This window comes from Cupressus sempervirens, chromosome 2 (genome assembly GCF_028749045.1).
Source record: "Cupressus sempervirens isolate cs-2001-9-10 chromosome 2, ASM2874904v1, whole genome shotgun sequence".
Taxonomy (NCBI): Eukaryota; Viridiplantae; Streptophyta; class Pinopsida; order Cupressales; family Cupressaceae; genus Cupressus; species Cupressus sempervirens.
In genome coordinates this window covers 549,231,203-549,250,863 of record NC_143119.1, presented here as the reverse complement: position 1 = coordinate 549,250,863, position 19,661 = coordinate 549,231,203, and positions in this window count along the sequence as shown.

Genomic DNA, 19,661 nt, shown 5'->3' with positions numbered 1-19,661 from the left:
TCTCTTGATTTTAGTTAAATCTTTCAAAAGGAGAGGTTTATTGGCATAATTGGACCTTGATCATTGTTGAGTGTTAATATATATCATATTTTGGGTACTCTTGCTTAGTGCAAAGAAATTTTATTTTGTTGTAGGTATGCCTAGTATGACATGTCAGCTTTTAACACTTTTGTATTTCGGCAATGATTTAGAGTTTTCTTGCTAGTTCTTTCTCTGATGAGCCCTTGAACTAGTTTATTAATACATATATTATATAAGTGCTATGTCACTTTTTGATTTTTTTTTAAAAAAAAGTTCATTAAGGGGTTTTGATGAAGTTTTCTTTGTTTGATTTACAAGCTAGAGTATAGGTACACTGAGTGACGGATACAAGATCTCCTATCAATACTTTAAGATTACAACTCAGCTTAAAAACACCATGTAAGAATAGGTTGTTAAACTTAAACGTTCATTGTTAAATCAACTAATTAAATTAAATAAATTCAATTCAATTAATGAAAAGACATAACACTTTATTATTTTAATTACCCTTAAAATATTGCATCCTTATAACAATAGTACTAAGCTTACTAGTTAACTCATTTTACAATTAATTTAAATCGTATTAACATTAATCAATAAAATATCTATTAAGCAAAATATCAATTAACAATATAAAGTAATTGATTTGAATGACCATTTAAATAATATAAATCTAATTATTCGAAAAGTTAAATAAAAGAACTTACTAACTCAAATAATGTCTAACATACAATTGAATAAACTTTATTCTAAAAACAATTTTGTTTAAAACTATAATCTATTTTAAATAAAACATTCCTAATAATGACATTATAATTAAAATTAAATACAACTAAGTAATAAAATAAATAAAACATAATAACTTTATCAACTAATCTAATCATACACTACAACTAATGATTTCTAGCTTTCAAATCTTTATTAATCTAAACATACTTAAAATGAAATAATACTAACTACAATTTTAAGACAAAACAATTATAATTGTTAATTTTTTTAAAAATATATACAAATTAGCTAACATTAAATAAAACATATACATTAAACATAAAACTTAACTAACTGCACTTTATTAAAACTAAATTCTAAATAAACCATTACTAATAAAAAAAGAATTTAAACTTTATAATTTACAACTAACACTAAACTACAATAATAAAATAAAACACAAAACAAAATAAAAATAAAAATTTAAAATTATCACAACTAACTTACCTTTTTACTAACCAAACCCCCAGACTTTATTAAAAAACTAAAAAATAATACTTCCAACTCACCTAACCTCCCTCACGCCTAAAATACTCCATGCTGACCTATGTCATAAAAAGAAACGCAGCCCCAAGGGGTAAAGAAAAAGGTTAAGTACAAGAAAGAGCTTGAATTTTTTTTAAATTAAAATATCAGACCTACACCCCATTACTCTCCCACTCATATCCAATTTGTAATGTCACGTGGGTCCATTGTATGGGGTAAAAGGGAATTAAATTCCTGTCCAATCAAATGTTTTTTTTTAACCAAACTTTTCCCCCCTTTCTTACACAATAGTAATAAAAGCCTACCAAGTCCAAATGGAACATGTAGGTGCAATAAATGTCTAAAGTTTAGTTGGTGATTTTTTTAAAAATTTAATAAGATAGGAATGTATTTTTTAAAAATAGATATTTACATTTGTAGTTATATTTTTATTTATTATTCTACTTTTAATGAATTATATATATAACAAAAATATCACAAAAGAATATCTAGAAGAATCTTTAGATTTTATGTTGCAAAAAGTTAATTATTCTTTCTTCTATACAAAATCCAATGAGCATTTTTGCTCTTGGAAGTGTATTTATTTTTTCAAGTCCATATTTTTGCTAAGTATGGATTTTTCAAGCAATTTATTTTTATAACACAGGGTTTATATTTATTTTTTCTTTTTTAATTGAATTTGCTAAATACCTAGTTAAACCAAGGGATTGAATAATACATTTTAACAACAATGTAAGAGTACTTTGTCTCCCAATAATCACAAAAATGAATTGAAGTTCCAAACATAACGTAATTTTTTTCTTAACATATTTGAACTTGAAAATTGTATAATTGAACATCATCATTTTATCTACTTTTCAATACACGTGCATATAACTGAAAATACGAGAATCTCATAAGCAATGATATTACTCAATCAATTTTATTTGTATTGACCACTTGATTCAAAAGCTTTGCTGGGAAAGAACCAGTAAGAAAACTCGACATCGTTGCCACTTCAACAATAAGTTTAAATACATTTTACAAAGGATTTCAATCCCGAGGAGAAATCTTCCAACATAACTGAAATCCATTAACCATTTTGAATTTCCTTCTTGGCCCTTAAAAAGGGATCCATTACGAATTTTATATCACAGTGATCAAAACCAATTATAACATAAAGACAAAATCAAAAATTCACTCCCATCCCAGGTTTACACAATAGGATCAACATAGAACCAGACTAGGGAGAAGGTGGATTTTTCCAACAAGAAACGTCAGACACAACATCAAAACAGGTGCCCTTTCGGAGCTATAAACTCAAGAACTTATGTTCTTCCATTCTTACATTCCAAAACTCATATGTGGTTTGTGCTGATGAGTCGGTGCTCATAACACCCTACCCTCTCTCCCTCTTCTCATCTTGAGAAGAGACTCTACACTTGTTGGAGTCCAACTAAAGACCTTCCCCCGTACATGGCCACTTCTACCCTATCCGAGGGTGAATAATGCCAATACACCCATAAAATCCCTTCGAAATTCAAAGCAAAACACAAAGGAAAGACATTTAAGAAAACCTGTTTCAATCCCTCCCAACATACTCAACACACACACAAACATACATAAGCAATAAAACTGAAACATGAAGCACAACATGAGCTAAATGAGGTGAAGTATTCCTACCTTCAAAATCGGGTTATGGCAATTGAACAAGTTTGAGAAGAGCATTCCCTTCCTTCTCCTTCTCCTTCAATTCTGATCTCCACTCTAAAACTAAAGGATGGGTGAACACCCAAACCTTCTCAAATTTGCCTCTAAATAAGATCATAAACTCAACCACCTCAAAAATGCAATAACTCCCCCACTTGTCCAAAAGTTCTAGAGTCTTCTAACTCAACTAGACATAAGGCTGACCTCAAGGTGGAGTTAAAGTTATTAAACTCATGATGAAACACTCAATTTTCGTAATAAAGCAAAAATGGGGTTTTTGAGTGACCATAAAAGTCAACAAAAGGGGATACGGGGGTGGAAAATGCCCCCAACCCATACCCATACCCCTTGGGTACTTAGATTTCATGATTTTAGGCCTTTAGGATTAATTAGGGTCCTATGAAAAGCTATGAATTTTAAGGACTTTCCAACAACCTTAAAAATGTAGATTAAACACTAATCCAGATTAAGGGTAATTAATCTCTATTATAAATTGATTAGCAAAAAGGGTCACTAACCTAATATGACTTAGATCCTTAGGTTACTCGGTTAACCCTAACTATCATGTTGGAATGCATATACAGTTCACGAGTGTCAAGCGACACTATAAAAACACTATTACAAAACATTAACATTTACTAATTACAAAATGATACATTCATTCAAACCACGATACAAATAAAATATGAACAACGGGGTTCACATTTTTCATTAGATTCAACCCTGATTTCCACAAATTGTACATAGGGTTCAGTTCCAATTCTCTGTTAGATTCTCCGGTTAATAAATCCTGCATACTCATTTCACACATCAATAGTTCAAGAAAAATCCCATACATATATTCAAAACTTATTTGGATAGTCACATAAATCAAAACATGAATCTTTCATATAATTAACTATTTAGTTCTTTTCTGCTTGCATTTAATCATCAAAAATTACAAAATCAATATAACATAACTTATACGCTAATTCATATTAACCTACTAAAATAATCATCGTTAGGCATGCATGTACCTAACATCATAAACATCACCAGTTAAGGGATACTGAACTGTCTGAATGCTTATAATCTAATCATTGAGGTACCGAAATCAACACTCTTATCATCAGGTGAAAATGCCTCGTATCATTGTTAGTGAAATTTTATTGTTTAAATAGTCGAGATAATGTAATAGTTCTCGAATCATTAAGTATTAAAACATGGATGTATCAACTACTCTCAATTTCATTAGGACATTCACACCATAACATTACTTCATATCCATTTTAATCTCCTACAACAGATTTAACCAAGAAATTCATATTTAATAAGTACATGCGAGGAGAGACGTAACATCCTCCCCCACTAGCTCTTGACTTCCTCCTAGAAGTCGCACAACTAAAATGTTTGTCTTATGCTAGACCTTATCTAGACTTATACCAAAATTTACTCTTGTAAAAATAATGATCAATAATTCATAGACATACTTAGGGGCGATAACATATTTACCTAATTATTCTTACTAAAAGTGAAGTTCAATCCATAGCTCTTACATGATTACATTTTCTAGGGTCTAATACTCTTGAAAACATATTGGTCATATAAAAACAACATTCCAATCTCATATAAAATACTTATAAGGTCTGTAATAATAATAATATCATAGATATCCCATATTCCACACACTCACTCATCGGGATAACATCTATACAAGACTCCCTCAAACGAGGTTTTCATAATAAGCAACTTAGCTCTTTATTAATGTTAAACACTTTTACTTTAGATTTTCCATGACTTACTGAGTCCTTGATAGGATACTAAACAACCCATCGCTACACCTGCACCTTTTCATCTAGAAGTTCATTTGGTTAACCCGTAACCTTAACCAAATTTATGTTAGAGTGCAATTTCATTACTCATAACAACCAACAGATAACACTAGTCTTATTCTCAAAGTTTTGGGAGAGGGTGGGGCACGAATACTCTCACTAATAACCCCAAACCCTAATGTTAACATCCACTTAATCGTCAGGAATCCCTTTTTGGTAGGCCCATTATATGTCACTTTGTCAACAAAATTTAAATGAAAGTGCCTCACAATTTAAATCCAACATCAAGGATGAAACATCCAATGCAAAAGTCTAAAAACAAAGAAATAAAGAGTGGCCGCAATAGTAAAATTTTAATCAAGAAATATAAACATAACCAAGAGGCAAAATAGAATCATCAGTAATACAGTTGGCTAAACATCCTCACATCATACTATTGGAAAAAAGGAAAAACATTAAGAGTATCAAAATCAGAAATTAGACAAATAAGGATGTAAATCCAATTACTTACAAAATTTTCATTATTGACATAATGCGGTCGTACCAAGGTTTTTGGAGGAAAGTGAAACCTTAGGTCTTCTAATTACACTGCAAGGATCTTGAATTGATTTTAGATGGTGTTCTAACAACCATGTTTCTCAAACTCTAATTGAGCCCATCTACTAACTACATAGCTTTCTTTACCGACATCACCCTATAATTAGGGTTTACTGTACTAAGGGGTTTGTCCTGATCCAAATTCACTCAAAAGTGCAAATGCGAGGATACTAAAATGAGTCTCCATCAATCTTGAATTCACATCACTTGACGAATTCATAAGGATGCATTACTCAAATACTTGTCCTATTTTTGAGGGCAATTGGCTTAAGTTTAGGATTTGGACTCAAGAACTAGCTCACTTCTTTACCATTGAGATATTCTAATACAACATGATCATCCTGGCAATTCATATAAGTCGGTGCCTAGTTCCTGCAAAATGCATAAAACCCAAGCATGTACATATACATATAAATCTAAACTAAACAGATAGCGGCAAGGAGTGGTGCATTGTGTAGATCCTGACTAGCAAGTGACTACAACTCCCTCCCTCAACCACATCAGAAACGTCAAACATACAAGTACACCATATATATGCAAGTATGGGCTAAGTAACCATAGAAATCTGTATATAAATAATCCATCGAACTATCATCATGAAATAACTGAAATCACTATATGAACATACATGTATGATCATCGAAAGAATAATCATGAACACATAACAAGTAGCTCATCAAATATATAAAGTGAGTATAAAACAACATCCAATCAAATCAAGTAATCATGTACCGCTAATAATAAAACATTACCATAAAGCTCACCTAAAAGAATTCAACAATAGAACATGAAAAGTAAACTAGGGCTAAGCATTACAACAGATCTCTCCCAAAAATAGAACTTTATCTCAATTTGTCATTACAAAAAGAAACACATTAACAACCCCCAATCTAATGGGAAAAAAAAATCATCCTAGACTAACTTGCAATGCCTACAAATAAAATAACTAGCAGTGGCATGTTTGTGTACATGCAACAATACGCTGATAGAAATATAAACATGTAACACCCTAAAAATTGTTAAATAATAAATAGACTATTAATAAGTTAAACATAAAGTTCTATAATTTTTTTTAAATTAAGGTAAAAGCAGGTTTTGAAGGGGCCCCGAAACCCTTTACATCTAAGAGAAAGATAAACCATTAAGCACAACCAATTACAAAGACCAGAAACCAACTAAACAACTAAATCAGGTTTTACAGGGACCTGAGACCAACAGATGTGACCAGAAAAATCAACCAAAACAATATTGAAACTTGGAAGGTCAACAGACTGGAACAACAACTTGAAAAACCTCCCAAACCTGTATCCAATGAACCAATAAAGCAACCAGTTCACCAACACAAAAAATCGGTCATCATAAGGAAACAAAAGATTTTCCTTTAGATATAAATTTTCCCTTACCCGATCGAAGGACCCTATCTAAAGGGGGGGCAGAATAATTAGACTTCTTCCATTTAACCGCAATCCAACCATCCTCAATCTTTGCAGCCTCAGCAACCCAAGCCTCAGAAGACAAAGACCCAAGGAACCCAGGGGACGCAGAAGCCGCAACAACCTCCGTGAGAGAATCAGACGTCTGACCCCTAGGAGGGACATCCGAACTAGGGGTAGAGACCAAAGCATCCACCTCCACCACTAGCTCGGACTGAAAGCAAACCTCAGCCACATAATCCTTAGAGCATCCAAGGAAAGTTCCACCAGAGCATCCTCGTCAGCCACCGGCTCGGAGCTAGCCTCAACCTCAGAATCCTTAGGAGAAACCAAGGAATGTTTCACCATGTAGTGCTTAGAGGAGGCCTTTGACCACCAAGAAGGTGGTTGCCTAGATTTGGATTTCCTAGTAGCACAACGAGCATCAATATGGCCTGTCAAGTGACATTTCCTGCAACGAAAAGGGATGCCCTCGTAATCCAACAATTGTGTCCAAGAAACCCTCAGGGAATCCAAGTAAATTGCCTCATGAAGGCCCTTAGAAACATCCAAGTCTACGAGAAAGCAAGCACAGGTCGAGTGGAGAATATCTGAAGTGTCAGCATCCACATATAAGAAATCCCCAATAGCATTCCCAATAGTTTCAAAAACCGAATCTTGCCAAAGATGTAATGGAAGATTAGGGAGCCGGACCTAGATAGGGAACTTATTAAAGGATTCCAAGAGAGGATCGAAATCCATGTGCCACGGTTTGGCTATGAGTGTAAATCTGCCCTGCCAAGAAAAATTATTGTGACACAAAATAATCTTTTTGTCATTGGTACTTTGAAGTTCTATAATTTGTTATTAATAACTATTTTCTATTAAGAATAATATTTTATTTTATTTTTTCATATAAATGTTTAACTAAAATAGTAATAAAATTATTAACATTTTTAAAAATAAGGTAGACTTCAGTATAACTTATATAGATATGTTGGTTGTAATTTAAGAATTGAAATTGGAGCATGTAAGAAGAAAAAATTCATTTGTTGTATATTACTCATTATATACATTTATAAAAAATATGATTTTATTAGAATTAGAGGTTTAGTAAATATATAAGAGATAAAAAAGTGGTTTTTATTTATTTAAATATTTTGTTTATAATCAATTCTTTATCCAACCTTATGTTCTATTAATGTTCTACTAAAGTTTTGGTAATAAGTTCTAATAATTTTTTAAGAAATAGATATGTATAAAATGTGTTTTAAATTATTTTATAATAGAAGAAAAATAATATATGCATATCATGTATAATTTTATTTAGATAGAAATTTAATTTATATTAAATTTTAATTTATGAATATGTTAAAACAATTTTCCTTACCTCATCAATTAATTCATTTATATTGTTTACTTTTGCAAATAATTAAAATAATAATGTGAATAACTATATATGTTCCCTACCAAAATATTTTTTTATATTTTTTAACTATTCTTAAACCTGGACCTCAAATGATTATGTTATTATAACATTGTGATACATGTTTTCAAATAGAACAGAATATAACTTATATAGATATGTTGGTTGTAATTTAAGAGTTGAATTTTTAATCATCTAAGAAGAAAACATTCATTTGCTTACTATATTTATTTTTTACAATTAATTTTTGTAAGAACTAGAGATTTAGTAAATATATTAGAAATAAAAAATAATAATAGAAAAAAGAGTATAATTAGTAATTATTTTTTATATATTTAAATTTTATTTTATTCTATGTTCTACCAAAGTTTTGGTAATAAATTCTATTATTTTTATAGAAATAAATATGGATGTAATTTTTTTGTTAAAATTTTGTATAATAGAAGAAAAAAAAACATGTTTAATATATTTTAATTTAGATAGAAATTTTATTTTTAATAAATTTTAATTTATGAAAAACAATTTTTTTAAATCTCCTTTAATTCATTTAGTTTGCTCACTTTAAAAACTAATCAAAATAATGAGAATAAATATAATAAGTTCCCACATCAAAATATTTTTTATATTTTCCAATTACCCAAAAATAATCCGCAAGAAAATGGTTTATGTGTTTGATTGAGAAAAAATTGTTAAATACTTACAACAAATGTCAAACCTAATTCTTGGTGAAACCACAAATTTTTTAAACAATTTATTTTTTATAAATAAAAGCTAATTAAAATCCATGAAACTAGGAGAAAAAAAGAAATTGAAAAAAAAATTAGAAATATAAAGAAAACAAATAAGAATCTTAAGAATCTTGCTAAAAGAATGTACCCAGCTGGCAGAAAGAGAGAAAACAGAGCTACTAAAAATGAATAAACTATTTCTCATTGATTAATTTATAGTAAGCATAGTAATGCAATCTTTATACTGAAGTAAACTCTTATTAAAAGAGCAAATCATGCGAAGGAACCAATTTACTACCTTGCACTCAAATTCGCATAACATATTCATTGCATGTAGTTAATGCATCTTGGTGAGCATGCAATTAACGCATAGTTTGGAATTATTCTTATTCTCCAAGAGAACCGACATTACATCTGTTACAATTCCATTGTGAGTGGCCTTACTTTTTTCATACCATTTTAATTAAATCTATGGAGATGGAAACATCAAGGGTGAGATGTTAAATGGTATCATATTGGAAAATAATGGATTGTTGATATGGATGAGAATAGTATCATACTTTAACCTTAACTAATTCCCTATATTACAAAGTCTGCTTTCAATTGTTGAAATGTTTTATATAGAATACAAGAATCTAATTGTGTTATTTTTTCTTTTATTCTACCTATTAAATGATTATCTAAAATGTTTCAATATTCTATAACCAATTGTTTTATAACAGAAGTTTATAATATACAAAATACTGTAAATTAGATAACAAGTCTAGTCATATAGAATTAATCTTAGAATTAGCACACAAATATTAGAATAAAACTCGAATAGATAAGTAACAAGTTCATGAAAAGGTTCCATGCTTCAAATGTGTAAACATCCCCTAAATACAGATAGTTAAAATATATCCTTCAAAACTGAACAACTAAGTTGCAATAACAATATCATATTTTGATCATCAAAATTTCGATAACAGTATCATAATTTGATCAATCTCATGCTTTCAAATCTCAAAACTGTTAATGACAGCATACTATGCGACCGGGGAAGACATTGACATGTCCACCATAAAGACGACTGCGGAGGAAATCCAAACTGTTAACAAAAAGTGTGCATTTCAGACACCCAAGAATTATCTCGTACTCGTGGGACATTCCTGGGGTTTCTATATCAGAACAAGAACTTTAACTGTCACTATGATTGAACCCTAACAAAAGTCTAAATGTGCTCAATCTAAACCTAAACAAAGACTATCAGACTATCTGATACACCACTGATCCCTAATTTTTTTAACAGTAATATCATAACCATATGTGGCTGCCTAGTAGGCATTAGTTGCGGCAAGGGAAAACATTTAGTAAATAAAAACGCGTATGAACAAATAACAAATAACTGTGCTGTGTACCAGTTAAGGAGGGCTTCTTGTGCAAATGAGCAAAACAAGCAATCTATTGACGCAGGCCCGCCTCTGCCATGCGCGCGCGATGTTCTTCTAGCATTATCTCGGCGCGGCCTTCAGCAGCTCTCATTTCAACATCATTTTGCTTGCGCCACCTGTCCACAAATCTTTGCTCTTCGCTTTGGCTGAGTTTCACTAGCTTCCTGGAATAAGACAGTTTGCTCAACAATGAGGAGTCGAGATCATGGTTATTGTTAAAAACAGCTTCAAGCTCTTTCTTTCGTCTTTCGGCAGCGCTGTCAGCTTCCTTTACCCCTTTCGCCACAGCGGCGGTGATCCTCTTATACGTCCTGAGCATCTCAGCATTGTGCGCTTCCAAGCTCGCTTTGCACATCTCTTCAAATCTTACATATGGGTTTCCAAAACTACAACCATTGTTATTGTTAATGTTTGCTGGTACAATTATTCTTCTCACGGGAGGTCTTCTATGGTCCTCAGGAGGATTAATGAGATAATTTGGAATCGCCATCTCCCTCTCCCTCTCTGCACCATCATGATGATCTGCATGATCTACCGCTGCTGCAACAGCAGCGTCAGCGTCGACATCCTTCCTTCCCATTCCCATTCCCAGGGACTCAATTTTCCTCCTCTCCTCCTCCTCCTCAGCTCGCACTTGAGGCAGAGCCACTTCTTCTTCCTCTCCCCGCTGCTCTTGTGGATTGTCCACTTGTTCGTTTGTTCCCATAGCCGCCTTTTCATCATCAGATTTCTTCTTCTTCTTCTTCACATCCTCCTCCTCCCTCCTCCTCCTTCTCACGGGAGGCCTCCGGTCTTGAGCAGCATGAGGAGGATTGAGATCCTGATTTAGAAACTCCCTTTCCCTTTCTGCACCATCATGATGATGATGCTCTGCATAATCTGCTGCTGCTGCAACAGCAGCTTCAACCTCCTTCTTTCCCATTCTCATTCCCAAGGACTCATTTTCCCTCCTCATCTCCTCCTCTTTAGAATTATCTTCCTCTTCTTCTTCCTCTCCCTTCTGCTCTTTTGGATTGCCCACTTCTTCGTTTGTTCCCCTAGCCGCCTTGATTCCCACCGCCATTTCATCAGTTTTCTCCTTCTTCTTCTTCACATCCTCCTCCTGCCACCTTCCCCACACTTGTTTCGCTAGCTTGTACACATTCTTCTCATGACCCCCGAGCTTACCAGATTCCATATCCTCCTCCTTCCTTTTCAGAGCGTAATACTTAGATTTGAGGAATCTTTTCTTATTATAAAGCTGGTCATTGCTGAAATCATCCTTTAAATGGGGCCTAACAATATCGTAAAAAGCAGACAGAGATTTGGGAATGTGCTCGCGCTCGTTGCACACAGCCACCGGATATTCCAAGAATGTTATCTCATCAGTGTTTTTCCATATTGTACCGCTCTTCCTCGCCGATTTCTCCTCTTTTGCCTTTTCTTTTTCATTGTTTGGTTTCTTGGCAGAAGGCTCGTGATCATCAACACTTGTTCCCTTGGGCCGCTTCTTGGAGGGCGAGGAGGGACGTCCTTTTTCAAAGACCCTCTCACACTCTGCCTCTGCCTCTGCCTGGGAAGAAGGAGAATCCGCCATTCCAGATACAGACATTGCAACTACTCAAAGAGACCAAACGCTTTGCTCGTATGATATTTTTTTTATAAAAGGTATTGATTGCGACAAACAACTTTGATATGTGGTATATGATATTTTTTTTATAAAAGGTATTGATTGCGACAAACAAACTTTGATATGTGGTATATGATATTTTTTTTATAAAAGGTATTCAATTAATTCTCATAAGAAGCTCAACGATAAAATACCAATAGAAAACATAAAAAATCTAGCTTCTCCCGTGTGGATCGCTAAATTTAGTTAGTTCATCATCCCAAATGTGCTTTTATTCCGTTACTGTACGTGATCAAGGTCACTCACACAACACGGCACATCGTTTGATGAAGTAGGCGCCCGAGGGTACCTGTGTGATATTGGGTAAAGATTTGCCCCACCTGTTCTCTGTAATCAATCACATTAGCTTAGGAACTGGGCTGGATCATGGCTCATAACTAAGTACTCGTCACTATACATTGATAGCCTTTATGGAAGGAAATTTTGTTAATTTTTGTTTGTAAGTGGGTAAATAAGGAACCACGTAATTTGTCTTTTTAAACATTAGGGAAAAGTTGTTGTGCATCATTAGGATGTTCTGTTTTTTTTCTCTAGCATCTCAATGATAGATAGATAAAATGTTATATTTTCTTTACAATCAACAGATTGACTACACAAATTTATTATTTCTCATGAATAAGTTAGGCCAATAGTAACTTACTAAAAATTAATTAATATAATACATCTAAATCTTGTATCTAATAGAAAATAAAATATCAATTCTAAAGATATACAATACAGCATTTGAACAATTGGCTTATCTTTTGCATTTGTTCCTTTTGAAAGCTTTGGATCTAGGTGCACAGTTTGCAGGTATGTTCATGAGAAAAATACACAATCTATCAAACAACATAACATTACAACATTTGAACATGATAAATTAGAAGATAGTAAACATCAAAGTAGCAAGCCTTCACATACAATTTGAGTCTATCCCTAATATTCCAAAAAGTTTGTGAAGATTGCAATCACTATGATGCATGAACGAGTGTTGGGGTCAACATTTGGAAATCTATTAGGTATGTTATGGTTGTTGAAGATTGTGAAATGTTCTTTATTTCTTTCCTTTCCTACATTCAATGGTGGATTTTGTTCGCATCTAAGTTTGATATTCTGATCAGCATCTAAGTTTGATATTTTGATCATGGTTGACATGACTTGATCTCTGATGGTTGATGACATTACTTCATCTCACTTACCCACAATAAAAGCGGCCTTACTACCACGCCCCACCAACTCATCTCACTAAGATCCAAAATTGAACTCTCCATCGTATGCATAGTACAAAATCATCATACCTACATTACTTTTTATTTATTTATTTATTTAGGGATCGGAACCCTACACTACATCCAAGGATTATCTCCATCATGTTCAAAGATCAATATTGTTATTACTCATTACAGCTCTTTATTTAATTAGCATGAAACAGATTTAATACCCTATCAAGCTCTGTTGTCATGTCATTTTGGAAATGGGTGAGAATACCCGAGCTAAACTTTGAAAACAACAAGAAGTCGAGTGCTCTGTCATTTTTTCTTTTTACCATTTTCTCTCTTCTCTCATAATTATTGTTGATTTACATGTGCCTCCCTTCATGTTAGTGTGAAATTTTTAATAATGTTAGGAAAGCTAAGCTCTAGCCCTATCATCATAGCACATAGTAAATGAGCAATGTATAAGTTGTTGGGATTATGTAAACTCGCATGTCCAAATCAAATAAACATAACTATCATTGCAGATTAGATAAATGTTTACCGCATGTGGCAATAAATTCTTATTTTGCACAAAGTGAATATTTTTCATTTAATTTGAATTTATTATTCTTTAAAATTTCAAATTTTAATAAAAGATTATTTCATTATTGTTTAAATTTACTTATATTTAAAGCATTTACACATAATAGTAACATATTAGAAAGTAAAAGAGCTCTGCAACTTGTTCACCCGTTACCACCCAATTTTGAATTTGAATTTTGAATTGTTCCATGTCAGGTCCTAAGCCTCCAGATCCTCCACCTTGCCCGGATCTACAAATGTTGCTTGCATTGTGCAGGGATTAGGACACAATGGATGGATGTGGGTCCATGGGAGATATAGGGAAGACTTTTTCCGAGACTATTGCTTTGGGTAGTAGTGGTCCTGTTGGTTGTCCTCTGGATGGTGGTCAAAAGCTAGCAGATGGGACATTGAGTGGATGGAAGAACATGCTTGTGGGTTCCTCGATGGCTAATGTCTTTATGGAGGATCCCAAGATTGTCTGTGGCATAGATGGTCTTGTGATCTCCCTCCCTGATAGTTTGGTGGAAAGTGTGACCTCTAGCCTCAAACTTTGTGTTGTAGGCAGATTCATTGCCTTTAGACCCATAATTGAGATGGTTCATAAATGGGTGAGTCAGAAATAGAAAGTTAGGGGTAGTGTAGGCATTTCAGCAATGCCTAGTGGCCTCTTCTATTTCAAATTCATGACATAAGAGGATATCAACCTCATACTTTTAGGGACCTAGTATTGTATATGTGAAAATGTGGCCTATGCTAACACACACACTTCAACACGGTCATTGCATGCGGATTCATCTCAGAATGAACATTGGATTGTTCATCCAAAAATTGACCTGCAAGGCGACCTGTTGCCTTCTATCTAAAGGGATTTTGCCTGTTAATATCCTTAGAATCGAGGTGTAGGCAACCAGACCCTCTAAGAACGAAGGATTTGACAATGGAATTAAGCTAAGAATGAGTATACAGATTAATCTTAAAAAAATGAAAGATGCAATGTAATCTAAGAACAAATGAAGCAAACTAGATTAAGCATATGCATGATTAAACTAAAATGAGATTAAACTAAGAAGGAGAATGTATGCAAGAAATGCAAATAAACATGAGCATGAATTTCAACAGTAATTCGATAGCAAATCAATTCATCCTCGTAAAATGAAGAGATGAGGGTCTCTTAAATAGAGTCTTCTGGAATCCATCAATGGTTGAGATCGATTCAGATCAACGGTCAGGATTGAAGATGAGTTTCAGTCATAAAGGGAGATTCCCAAATTAAAGGGAGTTAACAGACTTAATTTGAGTAAAATAAGGAGTTAACTGTTTTAATTTGAGTAAAAAAAGGAGTTAACTGAGTTAACTCATTTTTTGATCAATAGTGAACTAGAAATTCCCCTTTTTGAACTGAAGAGAGATTTTGTTGAGATATTTAATTTAATAAAATGAAATATGCTCTCATAATTACTTTTTCTATTTAATTAAATAATCTTTAATTAATTAGAGACACTTTTGTTTAATTAAATAACTTCATTTAATTAATTGGGAATGGCTTCCCATTTAATTAAATAAGTTTGTTTAATTATTTAGAAGTAAGTACTCCATTTAATTAAATAATTTCTTTTAATTAATTAAAAATACCTTTCCCATTTAATTAAATAATTACATTTAATTAATTAAGATAGATGTATTTATTAAATTAAATAAATTTAATTCCATAGTACATTAGCCTTAGGATATAATTTAATATAATTAAAGTATAAATACTTTAATAATTAAATTAAATATTAATCAATAGGTTTAATGTGACTAATATGAGTAAATACTATAGGAATTAAATAATAAGCATGATGAATGTAGATTTAGGTTTTCTGCATCTGACAATTAAGTCAAGTAGCGAATAGCAGAATGAGAATTGCCTATTAGAATAGGACTTTGAAATTATCAAGAATAAACTAGAATTGGTATAATGGCAATGAGCCAATTTTGGGGTATTACATTTTGCCCCTCTTTGAATGAATGTGCGAGTAGCACGTTCAATTCAAAGATAATTAGAAAGCATGATGCGAACATGAGATTGGTTTCGAAGGTGATGATATGGAGACCAATTGATAAGCTTTTTAAGGACCATCTCTAGAACAGAGCTTAATCCTAAGGAATCCAAGCAGAGCACTTAGATACCTAAGATTGATAGCATTTAAAAGACTACCTCCAGAACGAAGCGTAATCTTTAAGGATCTAGACAGAACATCTAGATACCTAAAATTTATAAGCATTTAAAAAGTTTCTTCAAAACGAAGTTTAACCTTTAAGGATCTAGATAAAACACCTGGATACCCGAGAGTGATAGAGCATTTAGAAGACTATCTCCAGAACATAGCTTAATCTTCAAGGATCCAGATAGAACACCTAGATACCTAGAATTGAAAGCATTTAGAAGACTATCTCCAGCATGAAGCTTAACCTTCAAGGATCCAGATAGAACACCTAGATACCCAAAATCGATAAAAGAAAGATAACAAGGTTCAATCATGAGTCGTAGAATCATCCTTAGAATGAGGCTTGATCCTTAGGAGAAGGGGTTTAGACTATCCCAATACCTGTCTATCGAACTCTGAGAAGAGTTGTTATAAGGTTGATCAATTGATGAAAAGATAAGATAGATGGCAGAGATGCCAGATAGAAGGGAACAATATGCCCCAAGTGATGTGATGCCCCAAGTGACTAGGACATAAGATGGGAACTAGATGCTCCGAGCAATAAGTATTTAATGATGTAATCATCCTGAAATGTATATGTGAAAATGTATATAAGCAATAAGTTGGTATAATGTGTGTGTTAGAAATGTATATGTGAAAATGCGGCCTATGCTAACACACACACTTCAACACGGTCATTGCATGCGGATTCATCTCGGAATGAACATTGGATTGTTCATCCGAAAATTGACCTGCAAGGCGACTTGTTGCCTTCTATCTAAAGGGATTTTGCTTGTTAATATCCTCATAATCGAGGTGCAGGCAACCAGACCCTCTAAGAATGAAGGATTTGACAATGGAATTAAGCTAAGAATGAGTATACAGATTAATCTAAAAAAAGAAAGATGCAATGTAATCTAAGAACAAATGAAGCAAACTAGATTAAGCATATGCATGATTAAACTAAAATGAGATTAAACTAAGAATGAGAATGTATGCAAGAAATGTAAATAAACATGAGCATGAATTTCAACATCAATTCGATAGCAAATCAATTCATCCTCCTAAAATGAAGAGATGAGGGTCTCTTAAATAGAGTCTCCTAGAATCCATCAACGGTTGAGATCGATTCAGATCAACGATCAGGATTGAAGATGAGTTTCAGTCATAAAGGGAGATTCCCAAATTAAAGGGAGTTAACAAACTTAATTTGAGTAAAATAAGGAGTTAACTATTTTAATTTGAGTAAAAAAAGGAGTTAATTGAGTTAACTCATTTTTTATCAATAGTGAACTGGAAATTCCCCTTTTTGAACTGAAGAGAGATTTTTTTGAGATATTTAATTTAATAAAATGAAATATGCTCTCATAATTACTTTTTCTATTTAATTAAATAATCTTTAATTAATTAGAGACACTTTTGTTTAATTAAATAACTTCATTTAATTAATTGGGAATGGCTTCCCATTTAATTAAATAACTTTGTTTAATTATTTAGAAGTAAGTACTCCATTTAATTAAATAATTTCTTTTAATTAATTAGAAATACCTTTCCCATTTAATTAAATAATTACATTTAATTAATTAAGATAGGCGTATTTATTAAATTAAATAAATTTAATTCCATAGTACATTAGCCTTAGGATATAATTTAATCTAATTAAAGTATAAATACTTTAATAATTAAATTAAATATTAATCAATAGGTTTAATGTGACTAATATGAGTAAATACTATAGGAATTAAATAATAAGCATGATGAATGTAGATTTAGGTTTTCTGCATCTGACAATTAAGTCAAGTAGCGAATAGCAGAATGAGAATTGCCTATTAGAATAGGACTTTGAAATTATCAGGAATAGACCAGAATTGGTATAATGGCAATGAGCCAATTTTGGGGTATTACATTTTGCCCCTTTTTGAATGAATGTGCGAGCAACACGTTCAATTCAAAGATAATTAGAAAGCATGATGCGAACATGAGATTGGTTCCAAAGGTGATGATACAGAGACCAATTGATAAGCTTTTTAAAGACCATCTCTAGAACAGAGCTTAATCCTAAGGAATCCAAGTAGAGCACTTAGATACCAAAGATTGATAGCATTTAAAGGACTACCTCCAGAACGAAGCATAATCTTTAAGGATCCAGACAGAACGTCTAGATACCTAAAATTGATAAGCATTTAAAAAGTTTCTTCAGAACAAAGTTTAACCTTTAAGGATCTAGATAGAACACCTGGATACCTAAGAGTGATAGAGCATTTAGAAGACTATCTCCAAAACATAGCTTAATCTTCAAGGATCCAGATAGAACACCTAGATACCTAGAATTGAAAGCATTTAGAAGATTATCTCCAGCACAAAGCTTAACCTTCAAGGATCCAGATAGAACACCTAGATACCCAAAATTGATAAAAGAAAGATAACAAGGTTCAATCATGAGTCGTAGAATCATCCTTAGAACGAGTCTTGATCCTCAGGAGAAGGGGTTTAGACTGTCCCAATACATGTCTATCGAACTCTGAGAAGAGTTGTTATAAGATTGATCAATTGATGAAAAGATACGATAGATGGCAAAGATGCCAGATAGAAGGGAACAATATGCCCCAAGTGATGTGATGCCCCAAGTGACTAGGACATAAGATGGGAATTAGATGCCCCGAGCAATAAGTATTGAATGATGTAATCATTCTGCCCCCTCGAGAGCGAAATCGAAAGATGACACACCAGAAATATGATTGAAGCAGTATATCATGTCAGCAGAATCTAGAAGAGATCAAAACAATGTAAAGATTGGGTTGATTTGAAATGATTGTGAAGTCGCAATGAGTTTGACCAAAAGTTGACTAGAGTCATCCACAGTTGACTTAAGTTGACTATTTTCAAAATGAATTTTGAAAATATGGAGAATGTAAAGTTGAAAGGATTCCAAGAATCATAAAGTATAAAAAAGATTTGGGTTGCACAAGCGTTCAATCACGTCAGTCCCCAAAATTTTAAAACACATTTTTAAGACTCTTAGGTGTGTCAAATTTCGAATTTGATCCTGAAAATGGATCCAGAATGGTCCAATTAGCCAGGGGTACGATTTTTGTGCAAATTCGAGCACTTTGAAAAATTTGGTCAACACCCATATAAGGGCTCGAAGGGTCATTTTCAATTCATTTGTGCTTTTTGTCTTGTAGTGATTTTGAGTTCTGATAGAGACATGGTAGTGAACTTGAGATATCATCATTTCGAGCACTCCAGATGATGTAGCCAGCCAGTAGAGTACGAACCACCGGTGAGTCATCGATTTCCTATCTTCGTACTTTTTTTGTCATGCATTTCAAGGTCATTTATGCACATTTTTAGCATATTTTAGGATGTTCAATTCTTTCTTCACGCGAAGATCTTCTTTCTTCGCGTGAAGAAACAAGATGCGTTGTTTCTTCGCGCGTGGCCGAAATATCTTTGCGCGGGGCGATTTTGGTTTTGCGCGAAGGTGGAGATTCTTCGAGCGAGGCAATTCATGTTTCGCGCAAGAACCTCTTTTCTCACGCGAGAAGATCTATCTTCGCGCGAGGAGATCTTTTTCCACGCGAAGGCTAGATTCTTCACACAAAGAAAGAACTATTTCGCGTGAAACTGTATGTCTTTGCGCGAGATTTCTTGAATCTCGCACAAAATTCTGTG